At 45.0% G+C, this 24,695-nt stretch overlaps 1 protein-coding gene and 1 long non-coding RNA gene across 18 annotated transcripts in view; one reads left to right on the top strand and one right to left on the bottom strand.

Moving 5' to 3' along the window:
* Positions 1 to 24,695, top strand: part of Myt1l (myelin transcription factor 1 like) — a 414,622-nt gene that overhangs the window by 105,234 nt on the left and 284,693 nt on the right. For all 17 annotated transcript variants that reach the window (XM_074049071.1, XM_074049083.1, XM_074049072.1 and 14 more), the window contains one exon: positions 18,079 to 18,187. The gene's annotated coding sequence lies outside the window, so the exon portion shown is untranslated. The remainder of the gene's footprint in view (positions 1 to 18,078; positions 18,188 to 24,695) is intronic.
* LOC141414751 (uncharacterized) lies at positions 1,623 to 15,579 on the bottom strand. Its single transcript, XR_012439585.1, has 3 exons — positions 15,200 to 15,579; positions 2,278 to 2,408; positions 1,623 to 2,190 (listed from the first exon to the last, which is right to left on the bottom strand). It is a non-coding gene; the product is annotated as an uncharacterized lncRNA (long non-coding RNA).

Below are 24,695 nucleotides of genomic sequence, written 5' to 3'. Positions count from 1 at the left end.
GCCTTTTGGTTCTAGAAATTTGAAGCTTATGAGAAAGTGGTGGTGAAGTGCAAAGCAGAACTGTAAGCAGAGCTCAGCCCTGGCCCACCCCCATTGCATCTTGCCGCAAGGTGGCCCCAGCGAGGGCAGGGTGCCCACCAAACACAAGCAGGGCTCATCTTTGCCTTTTACTTTCCTTGGGCAGGGACACTGCTGTCTTCCATTTAATTGGTAGGATTGGGTGGGACTTCTGTAAGTATTTAGGTCATGAATTAGAAGGTGGTGGAGGTGGTGCTCTGTGCCAGGCCTTCTGTGGATGTTAAGTGCCTGACCTCCTGGAACCTGTCCCAGCATGGCCTTGGAGACCATCCCTCCTGCCGCCCTCTGCTGGAAGAGATTAGAAGTGGGAATTGGGATTTGGGGGAGAGTTTGAGTTGGAAAACAATGCATAGAGTCTGTGGCAGGGCTCTGAACTTGGTGTCTACACAGTCAGGGGCACTGATGACCCTGTGTGTATGCAACTGGCTTTCCTTCATGCTGCTGCCTGGCCCTGTTAGCTCTGCCCATCACCCAGGCCTGCATCATCAGCACTTCTCCTTCCCTGGAGTCTCCTCCCCTTGGGAGTGAAGTATGGATCTACTGCCAGAGACTGAGAAGCCCGGCTCTAGACCAAGGCATGGGGCAGCCTCAGGGTGGTGCTCTGTTTGCTTAGATTAAAAAATATCACACAGAATGTGCCATCATCTCCTTCATAGGGAATGTGGTTCTGGCATTTTCCCGGGGTCTCCAATCCTGGTGAAAAGCATACTGCAGTCATTCGACACACCCAGATCTGAGTGCTAGTTGCATCCTTTCCTATGGCCCTGTTCTGATCACCTGTTCACTTACGCTGGGTTCTAGATGATCAAGGTTTTGGGGTGCTGTGTCTCCTCCTCCATCCTGAGCTAAGAAGGATCATTCCAGCACCTTCAGGGTCTGCTTTCCAAAAGTGCCCTGCAGGGTGCCTTTAGTAGCAAGGCCTCCTAAAAACATCTGAGACAAGTGAGAGTGTGCTGTGGACGTGGGTGTGGGCAGAGCAGCTGCAGGGCATCTAGTGAAGAGATCTGTTCTGAGACATGACAGCTCTTTATCCCCTTCATCCATCCACTCATTTATTTATCAAATATTTCCTGAGTGTCTCCTATGTGCCAGGACCTGTAATGACTCATAGGGAAAAGATGAGCAAGGTCTGGATTTTAGAGAATGTGTCTCTCATAAGAAAAGCAAAAAAAAAAAAAAAAAAAAAAAACAACTAAAGAAAAACTTAAGGAAATTGAAAATTGGGGCCATGCATAAAAGAAAATTGCAGAACTGAAACAGAAAAGTAGGCGCCAATCCTAACACCAATCCTTACAAATAGGAATGGAGTGGCTGATTCTGTCAGAAGAAAGTTTTTGCAAGGGTCCTGAGGCGCACACACACATGCATGAAAGACTTGTGTGTATGCACGTGCAAACCTCATGCCTGAGGACTGTGGTTCTCAAGAATTTTGATCCAAAAACTCCTTCATAGTCTCCATATTCTGAGGCCCCCAAAGAATTTTGTGAATGTAGGTTATAACATCTGTATTAAAAATCAAACTGAGACATTTTAAACATCATTTATTTGCTTATTTATTCATTAAAATAATTAAAAACCCATTACACGTTAATATAAGCAATATGTATTTGTGAAACATAACCATATTCTCCATAGCAAGAACAAATTATCAGAATCATCTGTTTCCCAGTTAGAACTCTCTTTAACGCCCATCCTAACAGAAGAGCACGCTCCCGCCCTCAGCATATTGTGTAAGGTGTTTTGGCACTCGTGTAGAGAGTCCCACCTCATCAAATGTATAGTTGGACAAGTAAAGACCTAACCTCTGCAACCCCTCCAAGGCATGAGACACCTGACGTCCAAAAACCTGCTAGAGAACTGCTGTAGGGGACATTGGGTCACAGAGACAGGTTGGGGAGGAGAGGGTCTGTGAGCCCACTGTGGCGGTGATGGGAGTGAGGTCGTGACGTGGTGGGAATTACGGGAGGATCTCACATGGGGCAGTCATTGTGCTGTGGGGCAGCGAGCCTGGAGGAGGAACAGACATGGAGAAATGACGCTGCTGGGAGAAGAGGGTGGTGGTGCCCATGGATGTCCTCACCGTGCCTTAGGCAGTAAACTTTGCCCTGGTCCCTGAAGGAAGGTGTCAAAGAACCAGAGAAGAGAATATGACTCCCAGGTATGAGGAGACGGGTTAGAGTGGGGCAGGGCAGAGCTTACATGTTTCATTTGTTTCTTGGAGAGTGATTTCAAAACTGACATCACCCATGGCTCTGGCCACCTGTTACTTCGCTAGATCACCAGCAAGATGGCAACTTCTTCCCTCAGGTGCCTATGAGCTCCTGCTGTTCCTGAAAGACAGGGAACGTGAGCATCAGCAGAGACAGACCCCAGGACCATGACAGCCAGGAAGACAGGGGGGACGCAAGGGACATCAGGGTTCCTACAGGATCTGAGCCTGATTTTTATGACTGTCTAAATAGACCTGGTCCAGGCACCTGTCCAGGACATATCTTCTAGGCCATTTTAAGTAGATAGGTGATATGGAGATCAGTTAAATGATGTGATTTGGCATTAAACAGTGTGATCACTTGAGTGTGGCTCCCATCTACCTGCCATACACCTGCTCCAGAAGCTCAGGCCTGTGTCAGAGGCCTGGTGGTGGGAGACCAGGGTGGGTCCCAGCCACAGAGCAGACTCTGTGTCATAGCTCTCAACAAAACAGCTGTGTGCTCACGTCCTGTTGCAAGTCTGTGGGACTGGGATTGGGTGCACCTTGTTATGTTTAGTTGAACATAAATATAGCACTTAGATTCAGGAAGGAAGTGGAGGGTGTGCGTGTGTGATTCTAACCAGCAAATAGCACATTTATTTTTATTGAATAGGCTTTAGTCAAAGATGGTAGGTTTGCATTTAAATGTTATCAGACCAATTTCTAAAGGAGATTTTAGATTCAATGTTTGATATTTCAATGCAGACATAGCAAAAGTATCCAATGTTTATTTAACAGAAATGAAATTAAAAGTGATAAATACATATGTACACATATTATGGACATTTAGGGGACACTCTCGAGTTGCTCATAAAGAACTGGGAATAAAACAAAGCATGTTCTTCCCATAGAATGGTGGGGGGTGGCTGTGGCTGTGGGGATCCTTGAGAACAGACGAGGGGTTCCAAGATAAACAGTGCACCTAGGGGCCTCACTGCCCTGGCTGGAGCAAGTGTTTGTGTTGACTTCACAGCGGATGTGCCAAGCATGTCCATGACAGCTGCAGGGTATTTTTAGCTGGCTCTGAGGTGCTTGGTGCCTCCCCTCCTTGCAGGATTATTTTTAATCCCCTTGGGCCGCTCCCCTGCCACTCATGGTACGTTTGGGGCCTGCTCCTTTTCACTGGGGCTAAGCTGGCTTCCCCTTGTGCAGCTCATCAGTACAGAGCTGATTCGGAGCGTTGCTGTATAATAAGCCTTTCAGTGCCTGCCCCACACTTGCCTCGTAATTAAGGCCTGATGGCTGTGTTGATGGCAAATGAAAGAAAATGGCTTTGTTCTCCTTCCCCAGGCTTGATTGCGGGTTCTCGCTCTCACCTGAATTCGACCCATTCTGCATTGTGCCGGTGATTGCCAGAGTGCCGTAATTGTAGGCCTGGCAGATGACATTTCCAGGCACAGCTCCGGAGGGGACTGACAGTGCAGGGCTGGGGAGGCTCTTCAAAGGAGATTTAGGAAATGCCATGCGAGGTGCAGCCATGGCTAAATACCAGAGCTTTCCTCTGACATTTGTTCTACATAACGGCAAGCGCCTACAACCTGCCTCACCTTCTGTCTGCAGTCCTGGGAGACCAGTCCTGTGTGCAGGCATGGACGCTTAAGTTCATTGGAGCCAGGTTGGGTTGCACTGTAGAAAAATCCTTAGTCTGCTTCTCAAGAGGGGATCAGGAGCAAATTAAATAAAAGTGAGCCCTCCTCAGGAGCTGTTGTAGCACGTGTTATTTCGCCTGTAAAGTGCATTGCTGGAAGTGTGTGTAACTCCACACCGTCTTCATCAGCTCCTGTGTGTGAACACAGATTCACTGTCGAAAGGAGCGTTTTAACCGGCGACGCGCAGTACACAACTCCTCAGCCTCTAGAGATGTCTTCTTGGCCTTCTTTGGACATGAAAGGGAGGTCCACAGAATCTAAGATCACGATGCTTAGAAAGAACAGTCAGAATGAGACCGCAGCCTCCCGGTACCCCAGCTGGAACATCCCAAGGCCTGTCCCACAAAGCTCAGCCTCGTTCCCTATCTCAGGCAGAATTTTCTTACACGAGCATCACATTTCCTCAGTTAAGCCCAGTTTATGCTCTGTGGCAGTGCCATTGTCACAGAGAAAACAACCAAAGCTCCGTTTACACACTACTTCTGCAGCCTGCTGGACAGAGCAGTGGGGGGACCTCAGGCAGATGTCGCAGTTGTCTGTCGTGAGACCTGGTGTGTTCCTCACCTGCTTCCAGGCTCGAGGTTTCTGCCACAGAAGGGAGCTTTAAGTATGTGACAGAACACCAAGTGTCATTTTCTTATTATCATTTCTTTAATTTTTTCAAAATATCTACATTTTAACCGTTTTACTATACACATGGACTATAACAATACTTACATGACAGTGTGGGACAAGAATTTCCAGACTTACTTGTCCATAAACAACAAATAAACAAACTGCACGCTATGATGGTGACTGCGTGTCTGTGCCCATCCTCAGTTTCACCTGGAGAATGGAGCTCCCTCCTGTGTGGAGAAAACAAGCAGGGGCAGGCCCTTCCAGATCCTGCTCAGAGAAACCTACCTTAGGATCTGGAGGAAGTTTGTCACTGCACACTTACTTGGCCACTCCTCAAACCTGCTTCTTCACACTTCTCCCCTCCATTCCTCATGGTGGTTCCTTGGCACTCACACTATGAGTGAGTCAGGTGACAGTCCACTGCAGCCTTGCCAGGGTCAGGACTCAAGTCACTGTATCTTCCTGAAGAAGTATGGCCCCCAGGCCTAGGGCACCTGCTTGTCCAATAAACGTCCTCTCTAAGGTTGGCTGCTTTCACAGGCTCATGTTTTGTTCTGTTTGTCTTCTACTGGATTTACCTAGCTCTGTGAAGAAGGAAGGAAGCCACTTTCCAAGTGCCAGGCTCTTCTGTTTTTCCCAGAAGCAGTTCCAATCATTTTACTCAAGGAGTCTGAGCGTTCAAAGAGTAGCGTGTCTACAGACCAAACAGCCTCTGTTTGCTAAGCCAAAGACCATGGCTATATGTTGACCTTGATTCTTTTAACTTAGACAGATTTTAAAAAAATCAATGCTAATAAAGAACAAGGTGAGTTCATAATAGAAGTTGATCCTTGCTGTAGGCATTGATGTTCATTTATTACATACATTTTACAGCATTGCAGAATTCGAATTTAAGAGTTTATCTTATAATAATTTATTAATCATAGATTGTTGATTCTGTGATGTTTTACAAAAATTAGGTGAAAAGCTAACAAGTTGTGAGAGCAGGAAATGTCCAGGGATGTTTACTTACTAGAATGAATGGTGTAAGGGGGCTGGTGAGGGTCCTGCAGTGTGGACTTCATGCTGACAGTCAGTGATCTGCAGATCACTAGGGCATAAGTCCATGGAGACCCTCAGTTTCTGGTGCAGTGCACACAAACTTAGATTCTGAAGATGAAAACAAAGCACCACATCTACCAAGGAGGAATGCATGGATCAGGAAGGCCTGGACCTGCTCTGTTACCAGTTTGAGCAATAATGGATGAGCAGACCAATTTACAAGCAGAACAATTTATTGTGACTCACTCATTTTTTGAGTAAAGCTGTTAAAATACAAGGAAGTAAATAAGTACAGGGTCCTGAAAGTCTAAAACATCTTAGTTAAATAACCTATGATGCTATAGAGGAGCTCCGGTGGTACAGTTGGTTAGTGTGTGGTACTTACATGATGCCATATAAACTCAAATGTGTTAAGAATGGCCACATTCCCACTCACCTTCAGTTTATAAGGACATATGTAGAAAGTGTAAGAAGAATGTTATTGGGTTGGAAAATGGCTATGGGGTGCTCTGCCAGAGCTGTGGGCTGGTCCTAGGAGGCCTCCAGCTATGTCACCCCAATTCTCTTGGCAGCCCTTAGAGGGTACAGTCACCAACATTGCTTGCATTTCACAGATGGCAAAACTGAGGCCCAGAAGGGTGACTTACCCAAAGTAAAGCAGTTACAGACTGTGCACACTGGAATCCATTCCATCTGTTTGTAGAGCCTGAGCCAAAGGCCTAAGCAGGGCTCCCTCAGTGGAGTTCCTGCTCAGATGGCTGCAAACCCCAAATTGCTTGGGTAAGCCTGTGCCTCAGCCATGTTGGAGGCTTGGAGGCCTCCTTCCTATAATTAGAGCTGGGGCTGGGAGCACATTTTAACCCAGGTGGAGAGCAAAGCTCCTCTCCCCTCAGCCAAGTAGCTCTTGGCAACCCCTGCAGCCCCCCCGGGAAGGAACTACTGAGAGAGTCTCCATCTTGGGTGTGAGGGAGGTTGGTCAGGAATCTGGGTAGAACTCTGTGTCCAGACACTAGAGGATGACAAGTTGCTGTGGGAGATAGTTTTGTCTGAGATTTTTTTATTGATAAAGTTATCAGATAAAACAATCCCCAGCATTAAAGTAAAAGCACTTTGCCACCTAAATTCACCATTTAAAATTTGTACACTTAGGGCTGGTGGAGTGGCTGAAGTAGTAGAGCATCTGCCTGGCAAGCCTGAGGCCCTGAGTTCAAACCCCAGTACCACCAAAGAAAAAAAAATGTAGATTTAAGATGTGTCTTTGTATAAACATCAGCTTCAGTGGGTGAAAGCTGTAAGGTTCTTTTTTCTGTATCCTTTCCTGTGTGGCAGGAGAGGCACTATTCACTCTGTGGCAGAGACTGCAGGCCTAGGCTAGGTGTCCTTATGTCACTGTCACTCGTGGTGTCTTTTGAGCACTTGCGTACATTGACATTGAACTTGTATTCATCACTCTATTTAACATTATTAGCAGTTACATATTTTATAATATTGAAGCCATATGGTTTCTTAGCAATTTCCCTAAACATGGGTATTAGGTGTGTTGTCAGACTGTTAAAACTACAGACAGACTCTGCAGGACCTGTATTGTTCATGTCCTTACCCTCCTCCTCCCTTCCCCCAAAAAACAGCTTATTAGGTAAAAATATAACGCCCATAGGCATTTTTACAGTAAAACTTACCAAGAAGGCATTTTACCTTTGTGAGTTTCCATAGATACCAGTAAGGTGTCCAAGGTCTTTTTTTTTTCTAGTGTATATTTTACAAGAAGCTACTGATCTGGGGTCTTGGTTTCCTGCAGGCTGATAGCCTGTGCAAACAGCCACAGGCTGGTGATGGTTTGTGACAGTGGACCTTTCCCTCATCATACTGAGAACCTTCTCACCCAGTCATTACCTGAAGGACCATTGAGCAGTGCAGAGCATGACCTCAAAAACTGCTAGTGCCACTGTCTTTCAAGCCTTATGAACTAGAAGGTGGTTCTTTATGCTGCCAGGAGAGCCATGAAAATAGCACAGTTTAGGGAGGTGAGATGCTTGGTCCCCAGGCTACCTTCCATCCAAATGTGGGGGCACCCAGTGGAGGGCTCGATTCCTTGCCTTCATCTCTCATCTTCCTGATGCCTGGCACTGCCCCCTGTCTCCCCCTCTCATGTCTTCCCTCCTTACTTCCACAGATGTGTGCACAGGCCTCTCCATACCTATGATTACCCAGCACCTACTCCTGTTATGCTTTCTGGATTTGCCTCATCCTGCCTCAACCCCTTCACTCTGTTCCCATGGTGATTCCTTTCCCAAAATGTCAGCCTGACCCTCACACTGGCCACAATGGTCTCTGTCTCCTGCAGGATGAACCACACACTCCCTGCAGGACTTACTGCCCAACACACCACTGTCTCTGTCTGTTTCCCCTCTCAGGGCATCCTCTGTCCCTCACCTCATGCAATGTGCACTTCTCAAGGCTTAGCATCCTGCAGGAGGCCTGCCTAGGAGCCATAGCTGCGCATCTGAGTATCTCAGGCCTTGTTTCCTGCCTCCATCCCTGTCACTGTGGGCTGAGCTGGGACTTCCATGCTCTTTCTTCCTGGCTTGGTAGGGAACCTTTGCTTCTCCAAGAAGCAAAGGAAGATTTCCACAACAAACAGGACAAATGGGAAATGGTGTGTGCCACCCTGGTCACCTGCAAAGTACTGACTAGCACCACAGTCAGTACTGTGTGCTTTGATAAATCCGGGCAGTACCTGCTTGCAAGCCTCCAACTCTCCCTGAATCAACACCCACACGCATGTTACTGCTCCCTCTGGGTTTTTTCCTTGTAAAAAAAGAGATTGAAAAAGAAAGTGTGTGTGTTCCTGTGTGTGCATGCACGTGTGCAACAGAGTGAAGACAAATGGCTGGCCTGCAGTTGTTAATACAACCATCCTCCTTGCTTTATGGAAAATTAGTATCTTTGTGAATATTAGAACTGGGTCAGTTGCATTTTATGAACGTAAATTCGTTAAGAAGCAAGGCTCAAAGGACTGGATTTCTGATGCAGGGGTCAGCATGGGTGCTGATTTAATAATCTGAAGGCCCTGACCTCCCCCATACTCTCCTAGCAGGTCCTGCAGGCAGGGCACCCTTCTCCTTCACTGTGGCTCCCCAGATACAAGTAGAGTTAGGTCTAGGAACACACTGAACTCCTGCCCCAGAGGCTTGCACACAGTCCTTGCAGCCACAGCTCTGTGAGCTCAGGCAGCTTTCCTCCCGGAAAACAGAGCTAATAACATCTCACTCCCCCTTCCCCCAACTCAATTCTCAGAAGTGTTTTCAGGATCCAAGGAAGCAATTAGCATGCAATGCTGTAGCTTGGAAGTTCTTTATTATCAGGGAAGCAGTGCCTGGCAGATACATCTGCACAGCTGTCTCGTGCTCCATTCTCCGTGTGATCTTTGCGATTTCTTTGTAAGAGCAGTGATTGTAAGCTTAGAGAGCCAGGGAGCACCACACAGTCCTTAGCCCTCATCTCGGGAGGACAAAGCATTCCCGCACAGCAGTCTGTCTAGAGTGAAGGTCATACATGTACTCATTCATATTTCTACTGAATTAATGCATTTAAGTCACTCTCTGCAATCATAGCCCTTGACACACAGTAATTTATCTGTATTCTGTGTGGGGTCTTGTTTTCTATACAAGGATTTCTTGCAAGTTTTGTGGAGTTCAACCAGCAATTGGTAATGCAGTACAGGAAGTTGTCATGTTTAGGAATCAACACCCTGTGAGCAGGTGCACACGGCACATGGGAACATTCACCCCTGCCTGTGTACCTCCCATCTCAGTCAAGCTATTTCCTTGTACATACACTTACGACAGCATGTCCAATTGAAGTAGTCCTAGGCTCCATCCTCTCTTTCCTGATGCACACAGGTTGTTGGTAAATAGCTTGTATTTTTTCCATTTAATCTGTAAACATTTACAAGTACACAACACATGCAAACTATTGTGCTAGATACCATGAAGAATTCATAGACTCATGAAGGTCTGTGTAGTTATGAACTCATACTTTACTTTTTCAGCATCTAATTCTATTTAACTATTTAACAAATATGGCTCTGGTGGCAGGAGGATGGGCAGATACATTCCTTATCTCTCAGAAACTTGCCATCTTTGATATCAAGGGCAGAGGAGATGTGGGGAACGATGGAGAGGCTGGTCACTCTGTTAGAGATGACAGAAGCCAATCAGTGCGCATGCCTTCAGATTTTAGGAAGGACTGACCAGAGATGACCGTACCCATAATTCAGAGGTCAGTGGCTCTACTGAGGGTTGGAATGATCAGGAAAGTGTCTGATGTGAAGGTTGGAAACTCTTTCAACTTACATAGAGGGAGGGATGGTGAGACTAAGGTAAGAAAGTCCAGTCTGCATTCCAGGATGCTTGGGTTCTATGTGTCTGAACCCAGGGCCACAGTATGATGTGAGAATTGTGCAGGGCTGAGCACTGTAAGACCTGGGCCAGCCTGAAGAATATGCTCCTGTTGCAGTTCTTCTTTCTAACCTTCCTCTGCTCCTGACTTGGTTTCCCCAACAATGAAATGGATGTCATTTTACTTACTTTACAAGTTGTGCATGGAACACTTTTAACTTCAAATTGTAATACAAGGATAGGGGATTGTCACAATGATGGTGACAATTATTATCCTTTTACTTTATTACTGATCAGATGTGACATAACAAGCTGTGTTTTAGAGGTTTTCTCGCAGTGTGAAGGACCAGAGACAGAGTCAGAAAGGAAGGCACTGAGTTGTGTGAATTCAGCCAAGATCCATTAGGATTTAGTCTGAAGGGGTTCCAAGGAAAGAAAAGAAGGCAGCCCCACATCTCTGAGACCTCTAATGGGGACTTACTTGGGCAATGACTCTTGAAAAGCCTTGGTTTCAGTGATGTGCAGAGACATTTGGTTCTCCCACTGACAGAAGGTACCAGAAAGCCTGAAGGGTTAGTGGGTGGTTGGAGCCACTTCAGGGTGAATTCCTGGAGTTGCTGCCAGCTGAGGTGTGAGTATAAAGATCCAGCCATGAACCCTTCCCACTGCCTGTGCACCACACAAGAACAGGACACAAGGTGTCCTGCTCCATGGTATGCTGATCCCTCTGTATCTCAATGCCTCCATTTTTAATTGCCTTACTATGCAATCCTCCTTCATCTGGAATAATGTTCTTAAGGAGCTAGAATTGAGTCCAGATGTGATTTCCTTATTGCATTATTGGTGTGTCATTAGCAAGTGCCTCTCCAGGCCAGTCTTAAAGTACACAGTGAGCAACGCATGGTTTAGGTGTCCTATAATTATCTTGTGACTTTGGAAGTATAAATTTTAACCTAAAGTTATGAGCCATTCTTCACAGTAATTGAGATATGCCTTTTGAAAATACCAATAGATACATGAAGTTATCACCATTTTCATTGCATTTTGATACATAAATGTTATATGAGTTTGCTTTGGAAATAAAATCTCAAACAATTAGAAATATTAAGGGAAAAAGTAAAAGTCCTTCTTAGTTCTCATGTTCCACTCCTTTTTCCAAGAACAACTTCTGGCCATTGGGCTGGTATCCATCCTAAACATTCTTCTGTGGATTTACTTTGTCCTCGTGTAAACATAAGATGGGGCACTACACTCTTGATTAGTGTGCCATACCTAAATGGTGTGATGCTGTATAGACCACTGTGCACCTACTTTAATCACTTTGCTATCTTATCTCTCTGGATTACTCGCCTTATCAGAGAATATGGACAATTGTAGGTTATTTATTTACCAAGCGTAATTGAATTAGTCTACCACTGGTGACTTGATTTTTGACTATATACCATTAGGGTATTGACATGTTTTTACCAACCATCTTTGCATGCATGTGACCACAACATATTTGGTAAACACCATGAACTGGAATGATTAGGGCAACACATGTACCCTTAAAATTTTCGTCTACACCACCAAATTCCCAACAAGGGTGCTCCATTTACATCCATCACACCTGGATGGAGCCTACTTGCCACACCATCAGCACACCCAGGAGAGGGGGCGAAGCCTCTAGTTTGGCTTCTCAGCACTGAGTCTTACCAGCCCCAGCTGCACCACTGTGGGCTGTGAGTTTCCTTCCAGCATGTGCTTTTACCTCCACAAAACAGAGACTAGATACAGGTCTAAGCTTTATGTGCCTGGTATGGTAGGGGTAGATTACACATATGATGGTTTAGCTATAAGTAGCTATACATTAAAGATTATGGGTCCTGGTATCATTCGATCTTCTCAGTTGACGTAGTAGAACCAGCATGCCCTCACCTGATCAGGGTTCCATCATTAGTACTTATGTTGAATAGTGATCTAGAGAGATACTGAGATTGAAAAGTCCATGCAGAGGGAAGCATGGACTTTCTCAATTGCCCAAATTCATCCCAGCACTCAAAATAATGAAAGTCATGGGCAAGTATGACTTTGTGTGCTAAATCTAATTGATTTAGACTTCAAAGCACACAAAGAGCAAGGTACATGAGCATGAAAAGAAGGGAGATTAATATTTCTCTGAACTCTTCAGATCCTGTTGCTTTCTTAAAATACCCTCACTTATGTACCTCTGTGCACACTTCCTCTTCTTTACCTATTATCATCTTGATATGCTGAAAGTGCTCTTTGTTTGTTTTTGAAGAACTGGAAGTGGACTTGTTTTGAATTTCACAGCCAGCTAGAAGTGATGGTCCTCTGGGGGTGGGGGAGATGGTCTAAAATAATGACTGTGAAAGGAGAACTATAGGCCAATCTCCTTAATGAACATTGATGCAAAAATCCTCAATAAAATAATGGCAAACTGAATTCAACAACACATCAAAAAGATCATTTACACGGCCAAGTAGCCTTCATCCCAGGAATGCAGGGTGGTTCAACATACGAAAATCAATAAACGTAATAAACCACATTAACAGAAGCAAAGACAAAAACCACTTGATCATCTCAATAGATGCAGAAAAAGCCTTTGATAAGATCCAACACCATTTCATGATAAAAATTCTAAGAAAAGTAGGAATAGAAGGAAAGTACCTCAACATTATAAAAGCTATACATGACAAACCTATAGCCAGCATTATACTTAATGGTGAAAAACTGAAATCATTCCCTCTAAAATCAGGAAAAAGATAAGGATGCCCGCTATCCCCATTTCTAGTCAACATAGTATTGGAATTCCTAACCAGAGCAATTAGGCAAGAAGAGGGAATAAAAGGAATACAGATAGGTAAAGAAACTGTCAAAATACCCCTATTTGCAGACGACATGATCCTATATCTTAAAGACCCAAAAAAACTCTAACTCAGAAGCTTCTAGATATCATCAATAGCTATAGCAAGGTAGCAGGATATAAAATCAACATAGAAAAATCATTAGCATTTCTATAAACTAACAATGAGCAAACTGAAAAAGAATGGATAAAAACAATTCCATTTACAATAGCCTCAAAAAAAATCAAATACCTAGGTGTAAACCTAACAAAAGGTGTGAAAGACCTCTACAAGGAAAACTATACACTTCTGAAGAAAGAGATTGAGGAAGACTATAGAAAGTGGAGAGATCTCCCATGCTCATGGATTGGTAGAATCAACATAGTAAAAATGTCTACACTCCCAAAAGTAATCTACATGTTTAAAGCAATTCCCATCAAAATCCCAATGACATTCATCACAGGGATTGAAAAATCTACCATTAAATTTATTTGGAAACACAAGAGACCAAGAATAGCCAAGGCAATACTCAGTCAAAAGAACAATGCAGGAGGTATCACGATACCTGACTTCAAACTATATTACAAAGCAATAACAATAAAAACAGCATGGTACTGGCACAAAACCAGACATGAAGACCAGTGGAACAGAATAGAGGACCCAGATATGAAGCCACACAACTATAACCAACTTGTCTTTGACAAAGGTGCTAAAAATATATGATGGAGAAAAGACAGCCTCTTCAACAAAAACTGCTGGGAAAACTGGTTAGCAGTCTGCAAAAAACTGAAACTAGATCCATGTATATCACCCTATACCAATATTAACTCAAAATGGATCAAGGACCTTAATATCAGACCATAAACTCTAAAATTGATACAGGAAAGAGTAGGAAATACTCTGGAGTTAGTGGGTATAGGTAAGAACTTTCTCAATGGAACTCCAGCAGCACAGCAACTAAGAGATAGCATAGATAAATGGGACCTCATAAAACTAAAAAGCTTCTGTTCATCAAAAGAAATGGTCTCTAAACTGAAGAGAACACCCACAGAGTGGGAGAAAATATTTGCCAGCTACACATCAGACAAAGGACTGATAACCAGAATATATAGGGAACTCAAAAAACTAAACTCTCCCAAAATTAATGAACCAATAAAGAAATGGGCAAGTGAACTAAACAGAACTTTCTCAAAAGAAGAAATTCAAATGGCCAAAAAATACATGAAAAAATGCTCACCATCCCTAGCAATAAAGGAAATGCAAATTAAAACCACACTAAGATTCCACCTCACCCCTATTAGAATAGCCATCATCAGCAACACTACCAAGAACAGGTGTTGGCGAGGATGCGGGGAAAAAGGAACCCTCTTACACTGTTGGTGGGAATGTAGACTAGTACAACCACTCTGGGTAAAAAATTGGAGGCTTCTTAAAAATCTAAGCATAGACCTGCCATAAGATCCAGCAATACCACTCTTGGGGCTATACCCAAAGGAATTTGGTACAGGTTACTCCAGAGGCACCTGCACACCCATGTTTATTGCAGCACTATTCACAGTAGCCAAGTTATGGAGACAGCCAAGATGCCCCACCACTGACGAATGGATTAAAAAAATGTGGTATCTATACACAATGGAATTTTATGCAGCCATGAAGAAGAACGAAATGTTATCATTCGCTGGTAAATGGATGGAATTGGAGAACATGATCCTGAGCGAGGTTAGCCTGGCCCAAAAGACCAAAAATCGTATGTTCTCCCTCATATGTGGACGTAAGATCAAGGGCAAACATAACAAGGGGATTGGACTTTGATCACATGATGAGGCAAGAGCACACAAGGGAGGTATGAGGATAGGCAAGAACCCCCAAAAAAGATAGCATTTGATGTCCTCAATGCAAAGGAACTAATGCAGAAACTTTAAAGCGACAGAGGCCAACAGGAAAAGGGGACCAGGAACTAGAGGAAAGGTTAGTTCAAGAAGAATTAATTTAGAATGTAACACATATGTACAGGAAAGCAATGCGAGTAAACTCTCTGTATAGCTATCCGTACCTCAACTAGCAAAAACCCTTGTCCTTCCTATTATTGCTTATACTCTCTCTACAACAAAATTAGAGATAAGGGCAAAACAGTTTCTGCCTGGTAGCGGGGGGGGGGGGGGGGGGGGAGAGGGAGAAGGCGGAGGGAAGGGGGGAGAAATGACCCAAACATTGTATGCATATATGAATAAAAGAAATAAAAAAATAATGAGTGTGGGTATGGAGTGGGATCTTCACAGATATGGTCCTGGGAACCAGAAGGTTTTCATGACTCACCCATCGCAGTCCCACCCGAGGCCACAGTCCTCTCACCCTGGCAATGGACAGGCAAAAGCATGAGCAGAGGGGCAGATGTGGACATGAGCCACAGGGTCACATGGTGGCCAGGGCTGCCCAGTGCCAGCGGCTGGTGCACTGCTTCTTCCTGAGCATCAGGACCCCAGATGGAATCACTGAGATATTGGAGACTTTTGACAAAGTGGTTGTTGGGTCCAGACGGCCCTGAGTACCAGTCCAGGAAAGCAAAGCACCACAGTGGGCCCAGGAGTGCTCTGGAGATGAATCCCAGGTGTCATGAGAAATGCTGTCTCATCCACCAAGGGGGTCACCTTTCCTCACTGCTGTGGAGGCAGGCTGGCTGGTGGTTGTCTTTTTGTTCAATGTGATAGTCCTGGGGAAGAGGCTCGGTCAAAATATGTCTCTCATTTTTAAACATTCTCATGTTGAACTTTCAGGGAGGATAAAAAGTTCAGTGGAAAATACTTTTCTACTGACAGTTGATTCTGTGGTGGTGACTCCGATTGCGAAATGAGATCAATATATGCCATTTCAGCCAAACCTAGTTAAACAAAGTTCTTTTCACAACAAGAAGTCAGGAAATCTAAGATGGCAGGGCCAAATGTCCACAGGTTAGGACTAGCACCCACTGGGGAGTCTGGGGAGCTGCCTCCCTTCTTGTCTGGGCTGGTGGGGTGGGAGAAACCCCCAGACAAGAGGGTGGAGATGAACTTATTGCCCCTTCCTCTGCAGTGCCCATTTCAGAGCTCTGCTGCAGAGAAAGGCTTTCCTACAGCCATTCCTAATGTCACATAGCCAATGTCCAGAATCACAAATGTATCCTAAAATGTAAACAGAAACACAGGTGAAGCAAGAGTGCAGCCTCCTGTGGGGAGCTAGGAGTCACTCCAGTGCACGAGGTGCTCAGGGAGAGGAGAGGGCACTAAGGGTGAATCATGAACTTCGCCTCCACCTGTGTCCATCAGCTGGTGAACCTGGACTTCAGAGACTCTGCCATTCAGAAATATTCAGACCAGCACTGGCAGAGCTGGGTCTTGTAGTCCAACAAAGTGGCAGACAATAGAGTTAGTGTCACTTACTGGAAATAACCATGATACTACTTAAAAATCTGTAATGGCAAGTTTATATGATAATGCCTTCATACAGCCTGGTTTAAAAGTAGGGACCAGTTTCAGAAAGTTAAGGGCGGTCAGATTGCAACAAATATCCACTAAGCACACGTCGGTCTTCCTCAGGCTGTGTGTGGGCAATCAGCAGTGGGGGCTGGAGGGATCTGCATATGTGCTGTCCCTCTCTCCCTGCCCCCCACCCCTGCCCCCTTCTGTCCTTCAAGGCTCAGGTTCTGGGGTTCAAGCTGCAATGACCAGGATGCAGACCAAGGATGTGAGGACATTGTTTGTCATAGTTGCATCCTGACCTGTGGATGGAATGACTGACACAAGAATAATTAGGGCATTTGCTTTTGTCTCAAGTTAGGTGTACAAGTCAACAATATATGAAAGAATAGTCAGTGTAAAAGGATTTCTTGTATTTATACTGTATACGAGTACATACTTGTGTGCATGTTTGCATGTATGCACATGTGTATATATGCATGTGTGTGCTTGTGTGTGTATGTGTGTATGTGTGAGTGCTGGGTACTGTAGACAAGAGAAGGTTACAAAACAGACCATCCTCCTAAGGATTTTTCCAGTGTAGACAGCTGTGCATCATTGTAAATAAAACCCCAAATCCTAGTTTATATTAAAGCCCCAGTATATTTAAAAATAATACAAAATAATTTCAAACTAATGGTTGTGAGACTTAGACACAGAACAAATACACCAACTACCATTCTGCTGTTCAACCTTGACTTTTAAGGGTAAATTTAAAACCCTCTAGCTCCATGTGCACTGTTCTGGATCACTCTGTTATTTATGTGATTGTCTTAGAATACTCTTATTAGAAAAAACAATGCAATGTGTTCTGGTTGTTCTTTGCAGGCTTCCTAGGTATTTCATAGAGAATCAAATGTTTCAATCTCCACTTGCTAAGCACTCTGAGTTTGTCTTTATTGAGAGGTAGCCTGCAAGAAGCACAGTACAGTATCTTAGAAAATTTATGGTAATGCTGCCTCAAGCAGCATGGAGCCCTGAGGGTCCCTCATCTAGGCCACACCTCACTGCTGCCCATCAACACTTCTGCTGCTATTGCCACAGAGCACTTTAATGAGCAGCTCAGAATTTGGAGGTATGCATCAGAAACTGACCAAGGCGGGCACCTAGGTCTCTTTCTCTCTGGTTGTCTAGCTCATTCTTAAAATGATTCTCTCTTTGACAGTATTCTTTGAAATCACCTGAAATTTTTTTGTAAATTAGAATAGTATCGTCTAACACTGAGATATAGGAAGTTGATAAAAATTCTGAGTTTACTTTAATGAAGATAATTTTTTTCTTGTTGCTCTGCTAAAACTGGCACCAACAGACAATATTTTGTTATGAATGAAGTCACATTATTTCCAAGAAATAAACATCTTAACTATTTCTCCCTTATTCTATGGTTTCCTATTTCATCAAAGTATTGAAGAAAGCAATAATCGTACAAATTGACTGATAATTGGTCAATATTAAGTTCACTTAACTTTTTACCTTCAAACCTTGATGTTCTTAAAACCATTAAGTAGCTGAGATTTCAAAGTAAATTAATTGTTTAAAAGTGGTTTCCATTTATCCATGATAAGCTTAAAACCAGGAATTTGGAGCAAAATCACTCACACGTGTCCTTAAACGTAGGTGCTTGCTGTGAGCACAGTGGGCAGGAGGTCCTCTCGGAGCCTCCTCTGCAGTCAGTGACTGTGTCCTTGTTGTTCCGTCCTTTAGAACATGACCTCCGAGGGGAGCTGGTGAACTCCACGCGGTGGGCATTTCTGAACCCGTGACCGGCCGAGGGAGCAGCACGGTCCAGAGAGCACCCCTCGAGCACGCTCAGGTATGCAGCCCGGCACAGAGCTCTGGGCCTGGCCCGTTATTTTCTGTGGTACTTTGTCCTTTTGCTGCTCTGGGTTCCTCCTCTCTGCCTCCTGGGGCTTTGGCTTCGGGAGGTAGTTACGGTCCTATTAGTCCTCGCCGGGCAGACAGCTCACGCCAGGGAAGCAGTTTGTAGTGAAGTTAGATGGTGCAAATGTTGTTCTCCCTGCTAAAGTTATATAGGGCAGGGATGACAGGTGCGTACCTGTGGGCACTGGGAGGAGTCCTCTGGGCGGTGATGCCAGGGAAATGAGATCAGTGACCCTCAAAGGACATGCTTGCTTTAGAATCACATTTGCAGCAGAAGGAGCCCTCGCTGCAGTTCATGAGTTCTGCTCTGGGGTCCTGGGGGGTGTGGGTTGGCACATGCAAGGCAACTGCTGCTAGGGTGGCATGCGTTTTGGGGGCTGGGGGGTGCTGTGGCTGTGGGGAGTCCCAGAGCTCAGGCCCTCCAATCTCCGTTTCTGACGGTGTGCATGACCCTGGTTCATGGATATCTGGAACCATCCTCAGATATCCATGATCAGGATGGCATCCCCCATCTACGGCTTTGCAGGGAGAGAGAAGTCTGATAAAGCAGCATTTTCTCTGCATGCCCTATAAGGAAAGCTCAGGCCCCTGCTTTAAGGTTTGCTGTGCAATAGTAATTTGTGTGTCTGCAGACTATCCCATTTGCCTGTCTGGTAATAGAACTATGTTCTTCTCTGTGGAAATCCGAGGCTGGGATTGCCTCCAGATGCCTCCGCCATGGTTGCTATGTCTTTCAGAGCTTTATGAACTGTTGTAATAGGTCACAGTTGTTCTCATTATTGTCTCGTCTGCACCCTACTCATTCCCCTAAAGAAACCCACTACACTCATTGGTTCAGCTTGGGGAAGGCATTAGGTTTTAATTGTACGTTTGCTTGCAGTTAAAAATACAAACAACAAAACAAAAGAACCTATTCACTGTGTTGAGTGTTAACTCACACTTGGCTTTAAAATCAGTTGAAGTTTCTAAATCATAGGTGTTTCCTAAATATCGACTATCTTGTCTGATCTGCTTGGATTTTAGCAATGACAATGTTTAATGGAAAACTTTACATGAGTCTAATTTTTAAATGTGGCTTCATTGAATTGGTATTTCTAACATTGAGTAACATACTTGCGTTTAAAGTGAGAATCATCAATGCAGTTTAATATAAAACATTCAAATACAAATCTCATCACAACTTAAATAAAGCAACCACAGCAAAGAATAAGCTAGTTTTGAAGGAGAACTCTGTGCTTGCACTACAGACTTGGCTTCGACTGGGCTCTCATTTGGGGCGTCACATTTGATTCTGAGGGGGCAGTACAAGCCACACTTACTCAAGGAAGAGAAAGTGATCTGAGGGTCTAGCAGGCCCTCGTCACTTCCTGATTTGCACTTGTGATCACCAGACTGCTGGGCCCCTTCCCTGTGTCCACCTCAGGCCATCACACCAAGCAGTCCTGGGTTGCAGGTTGTACTGGCTCCAGCCTCCAGATCCAATCAGAAAACAATAAGAGCCAGCAGCACCGCAGACATGTGCTTTTCCCATGGATAACGCACTCATGCAACACCTGCTCTCCATGCTGGGCTTTGGTGATGGTGTGAAGGTCACAGGTAGCAGTGGTGGGAAAAGCAGAGAATGATCTCGTTGTGCACTGTGACTTCAGGAGTTGTTCATTCCCTCTCTCCTTCCTAAGATTAGTGTTTGCCCCTTGGGGATATTCAGAATTCATTTCCTGTGTGTAAGTCATAAATACTTAGCCCAGGGGTGATGGAATCACTAGAAGTATTAATGAGAAAACAGTGTGTCACAACATTAACTTCTGGGAAATAGAGGACTCCTTGTGTGATCATCAATAAGATGGCAATTTGTGAACCATCCAGTTGCACACATCAGAGTGGCCACACTTTATTGGTAAAGGACCCGGAATGTCCCCTAAAGAGTGGGTTCAAGGCTTGGTCCCCAGACAACAGTGGTTTTGGGAGGTGGTGGAACCTTCTAGGGGCATGACCTACTAGAAGGATGTCATGTCAGTGGGATTGAACAATTAAAGGGAGAGTGGAGTCCCACCCCCTCGCCTTCTTCTTTTATATCCTGACCATGGGATGAATGGGCTTTCTGTGCCACACATTCCTCTGTGATGGGCTGATTTCCCACAGGGCTAGTTAGTTGTGGACTGGAACCTACAAGACTGGGAGTAACAGAACCTTTCCTCTTTATAAGTTAGCTGTTCCACAAGATACCCCACTACTGACGAATGGATTAAGAAAATGTGGTATCTATACACAATGGAATTTTATGCAGCCATGAAGAAGAACAAAATGTTATCATTCGCTGGTAAATGGGTGGAATTGGAGGACATCATTCTGAGTGAGGTTAGCCTGGCCCAAAAGACCAAAAATCGTATGTTCTCCCTCATATGTGGACATTAGATCAAGGGCAAACACAAGGGGATTGGACTTTGACCACGTGATAAAAGCGAGAGCACACAAGGGAGAGGTGAGGATAGGTAAGACACCTAAAAAATTAGCTAGCATTTGTTGCCCTCAACGCAGAGAAACTAAAGCAGATACTTTAAAGCAACTGAGGCCAATAGGAAAAGGGGACCAGGAACTAGAGAAAAGGGTAGATCAAAAAGAATTAACCTAGAAGGTAACACACACGCACAGGAAATTAATGTGAGTCAATGCCCTGTATAGCTATCCTTATCTCAACCAGCAAAAACCCTTGTTCCTTCCTATTATTGCTTATACTCTCTCTACAACAAAATTAGAAATAAGGGCAAAATAGTTTCTGCTGGGTATTGAGGGGGTGGGGGGAGAGGGAGGGGGTGGAGTGGGTGGTAAGGGAGGGGGTGGGGGCAGGGGGGAGAAATGACCCAAGCCTTGTATGCACATATGAATAATAAAATTAAAAAAAATAAGTTAGCTGTTCCAGTATTTCTTATAGGGACTGAAAGTAGACTAATCTAACCAGAGAGAAACTGTTTTAGAGATTGTGACCACAGGGTCTGTAGCAAAGAGTCACCTCTGCCATGTGTGTGAATTGAGACACGGGCAACACTTAAACAAATGCACAAGTCAGCATTCCAAAAAAACTTTATTTACAAATTGGTAGCAAGTAGATTTAGTTCACGGTAAAGATCCAAGTTCAAAATTCCAAAATAGTGACATTCGGTTTCTGACCCAAGAATGTTGGCCTCCCTGTCTCCTCACGTCTCACCACCTGCAGAGTCTAACTGACCCCTGCACCATGAGCCCTCTCTGTGGGGGCAGGGAGTCAGGACCCGCATAGACAGCAGCTGTTGCAAAGCCTGGAGGGGGATGGAGAGCCAGTTGGTCACGTGGGGCATCAGGCAGATTCCAAGAAGCCACGAGATTGAAAGAGAGAGGGCTAGTCTAGTGTTTCTGTGGCCATATCACTCTGTCTAACAAGAACTATCATCCTGAAATTATCCTAACATTGAATGGGCTATAACACCAAGTTAAAACCCACCTGGGGCTGGCACACTGGCCACCCAGGGAGTGATGTGTGTGAGTCACACACGTGTAGCGATGTCCATGCCAATGACCCTGTGACAATGCAGGAGCAAGTCTTCTGCACAGGGTGGCATCACTCAAGCTAGTGAAGTGCAGCTTACTCACCTTGTTTTCCCAAATACTCTGCAACTCAATGACAAAAAAAAATGGGGACACAGAATAAAATACTGAACACAAAAGGGAGTTATTTCAAATTGCAGTGAAATCTACATCGGAATTTGACACAGAGGTTAATTTTGGAGAATATTTTAATGGTGCCATAGATTATTTTTAAAAGGCAATTTTATGAGTGTCTCAGACTTTTATCTTGTTTAAATTATGAGTTCGCAACATAACTCATTCAGCCAGAACCTGGATCATCAAGTGACTTTTCCCCTGATGCATGTGTCTTTAAAACAGTGCCAAGCTGATCATAAGTAATTGCAGAATGACTCAGAGTAGGGCCTGAGTGGGAGACGTGCTGCGGAGTGCACTCCTCCCACACTGTCCATATAGCTATGGGGAAAAAAGGCCAGGGGTTCCACGAGTTCTGTTATGTAAAGCAGAAATGCAGTTAAAAATTTACCAGGAATCGGACCCAGGAACCAATCCCAGCTCTCTTTTATACCTTTGGAGGAGTTCCTTGGCTAAATGGTTATGATGATTAACTCTCAGCGAGACTGTTAGAAGGGATAAAAGAGACAGTGTACATTGCTCTGAATTTAGTCTTGAAATACAGACATGGGCTGATATTTGAGCCCTGTGTTGTTTGGAACAGGGAGTGGATAGAGGCACCTGGGCCCTCTGGGTCATAGCTGCCCCCGTTAAGGCTCACCAACCCAATCACCTGGCTCCCAGCTGAGATGGCATCAGAAACCTTAGGTGGGTCTGCTGCCACTATGACTCAGAGAAAGGAACTCCTGGGTAGAGAGAGAGTGGCCCAAGCATCTGAGCCCAGAGACCTCAGTACCTGCCCCTGCAGTGCGTGAGGCATTTGCTGTCTGCACCTCCATCCTCTTCTCCAGCGTTCACTGTGACTGGAGCGTGTGCAGAGCACAGGATGTCGGGAGGCAGAGATGCCTCCTCCTCTGCTCTCATTATGGGTACTCATGGGCATTTTGGGTCCGCAGTGAAAGAACACGTGGTTCCTTCACCATGAGGAGACTTCTCATGTATTCTCAGTTTATAAAGGGCTGTTGTAGAAAGGCCTCTAATAAATAAGGACATAGAGCTTTCTGTATTCTGTCCTGTAACATTTATGTAATAAATGTTTTTAACCAGGGCAAAAGTGGCAGGAAGCCATATTCCGAGTCCATCCCATCATTTCCCACCTGATTTCCTAATGTGCATCTGTGTGACCACTTCCCAGGTAGCACCGTGTGTTCCCTGGGGCACAGTCTCAGTCTCTCTGACACATGTGCCTCCACCTGAGTTCCCTCTTGCACAAAGTCTCAGTCCTCTCCATCATGTCTCTCTGATCTGTCTTCCCTCTCGCACAGTCTTAGTTCTCTCTGTCACGGGCCTACCTGGGGTCCCCCGGGACAGCCTCTACCCATCATCACTTTTCTTCACTTGACTCCTGCAGCCCTGCAAGGCCAGAGACAGAAATCTACATTCGCTGACCCCTCCTGACTCGGCCACTTATTTCTTGAGTTTTTGACTCACTGTTTCATCTGGGTGTCAATGAAGAAGAGGATTTTGCCTAACACTAAGTGAAAGAAATCCTTGTCATCTTATTAATAAATCACATGAAGTAAACTGTTTCAAATGTCATGCACACTCAAAACTGTATTCTTCTGTGCATTTCTGTAACATTTTTGAGTCATCTATTAGAGGCCAGAGATTATAGACATGAAAATAAAATCAGAATTCTGCTGAAAAGCTGATTATGCTGACCCATTTGATGGTGGGAGCATGTATGTTAAAGTGCACACACACACACACGCACACACGCACATGCGTGCGCCCCAACCATACTGTGAAAAGAGCTGTAGTGTAGGAGACATGGAGCAGTGCACCTCATAGTGAAAATCAGAGTGTCCTGCTTGAAGCTCCAGGTGTGGAGACCACCTCTCGCCAACACCGGCCTCTGCCTGTTACAAACAGACGCTGGGAAACTAATGTCATGGGTGGGTGCAGGAATGGAGGGCTGGTGCAGGGAGCTCAGGCGCAGTTCTGTGACAAGGAGGGACTGTGAGCAAGGTTCAGCAAGGAGGAGACGTGTTCTGATTTCCTTTCACCAAGATGTGTGAAGCAGGGTTTGGGGGAAGAGTCCAAGAGAAGCTGCTGAAGGTCTCATCGTGGGCAGGACACCTGGGAGAGAGGAAAAGGTGGGCTGTGGAGGCGTGGATAAAGTGCAGGGAGGGTGCACATGTCACCATATCACCCTGGGCTAGAGTGGGAGCACAGCTCTTGGGGAAGGCATCCATAGCGCCCCCATGCTGACAGCAGAAGAGTTGCATGCCCATCTGTCAGAGCCTTGGGTTGGCCATCAGAAATAGTGGGCAGGTTTTCTCTGTCATCCAGCTGTTGGGAATTCCACAAAACAGTGCACAAGGCAGGTAGCCCAGTGGCTTACACCTGGCTTAAGCTGTCTAAGCTGCAGTGATCCTCGTTATGATTCTTAAAGGTTCACCCACACTTGCTTTGCCATGAAACACGACTGATATCTGTACAGTGTGTTCAGCTCTTTAGATCAGACCAGCGCCTCACTCTGCAGGCACGCTCAAAACGAGGCAGCACCCCTGCCTGGGCCACTCAGGAGGGCTTCAGGGTATTTTGCTAAAGAAAAATGGAAGACTCAGAAGAGAAGCAGAACTATGGTGCCACACACATACTCCCTAATATTTGTGTGAAACTTGTAGAAGGGTGGGCAAGAAGCTAACGGGAATGCCCACGCATGTGACCTCTGCAGAGAAAGGCAGAGTTAAGGGGGAATG

This window comes from Castor canadensis, chromosome 12 (genome assembly GCF_047511655.1).
Source record: "Castor canadensis chromosome 12, mCasCan1.hap1v2, whole genome shotgun sequence".
NCBI classification, from domain to species: Eukaryota; Metazoa; Chordata; class Mammalia; order Rodentia; family Castoridae; genus Castor; species Castor canadensis.
Note: the sequence above shows the minus strand (reverse complement) of the source record. Positions and strands in the feature narration are given on the sequence as shown.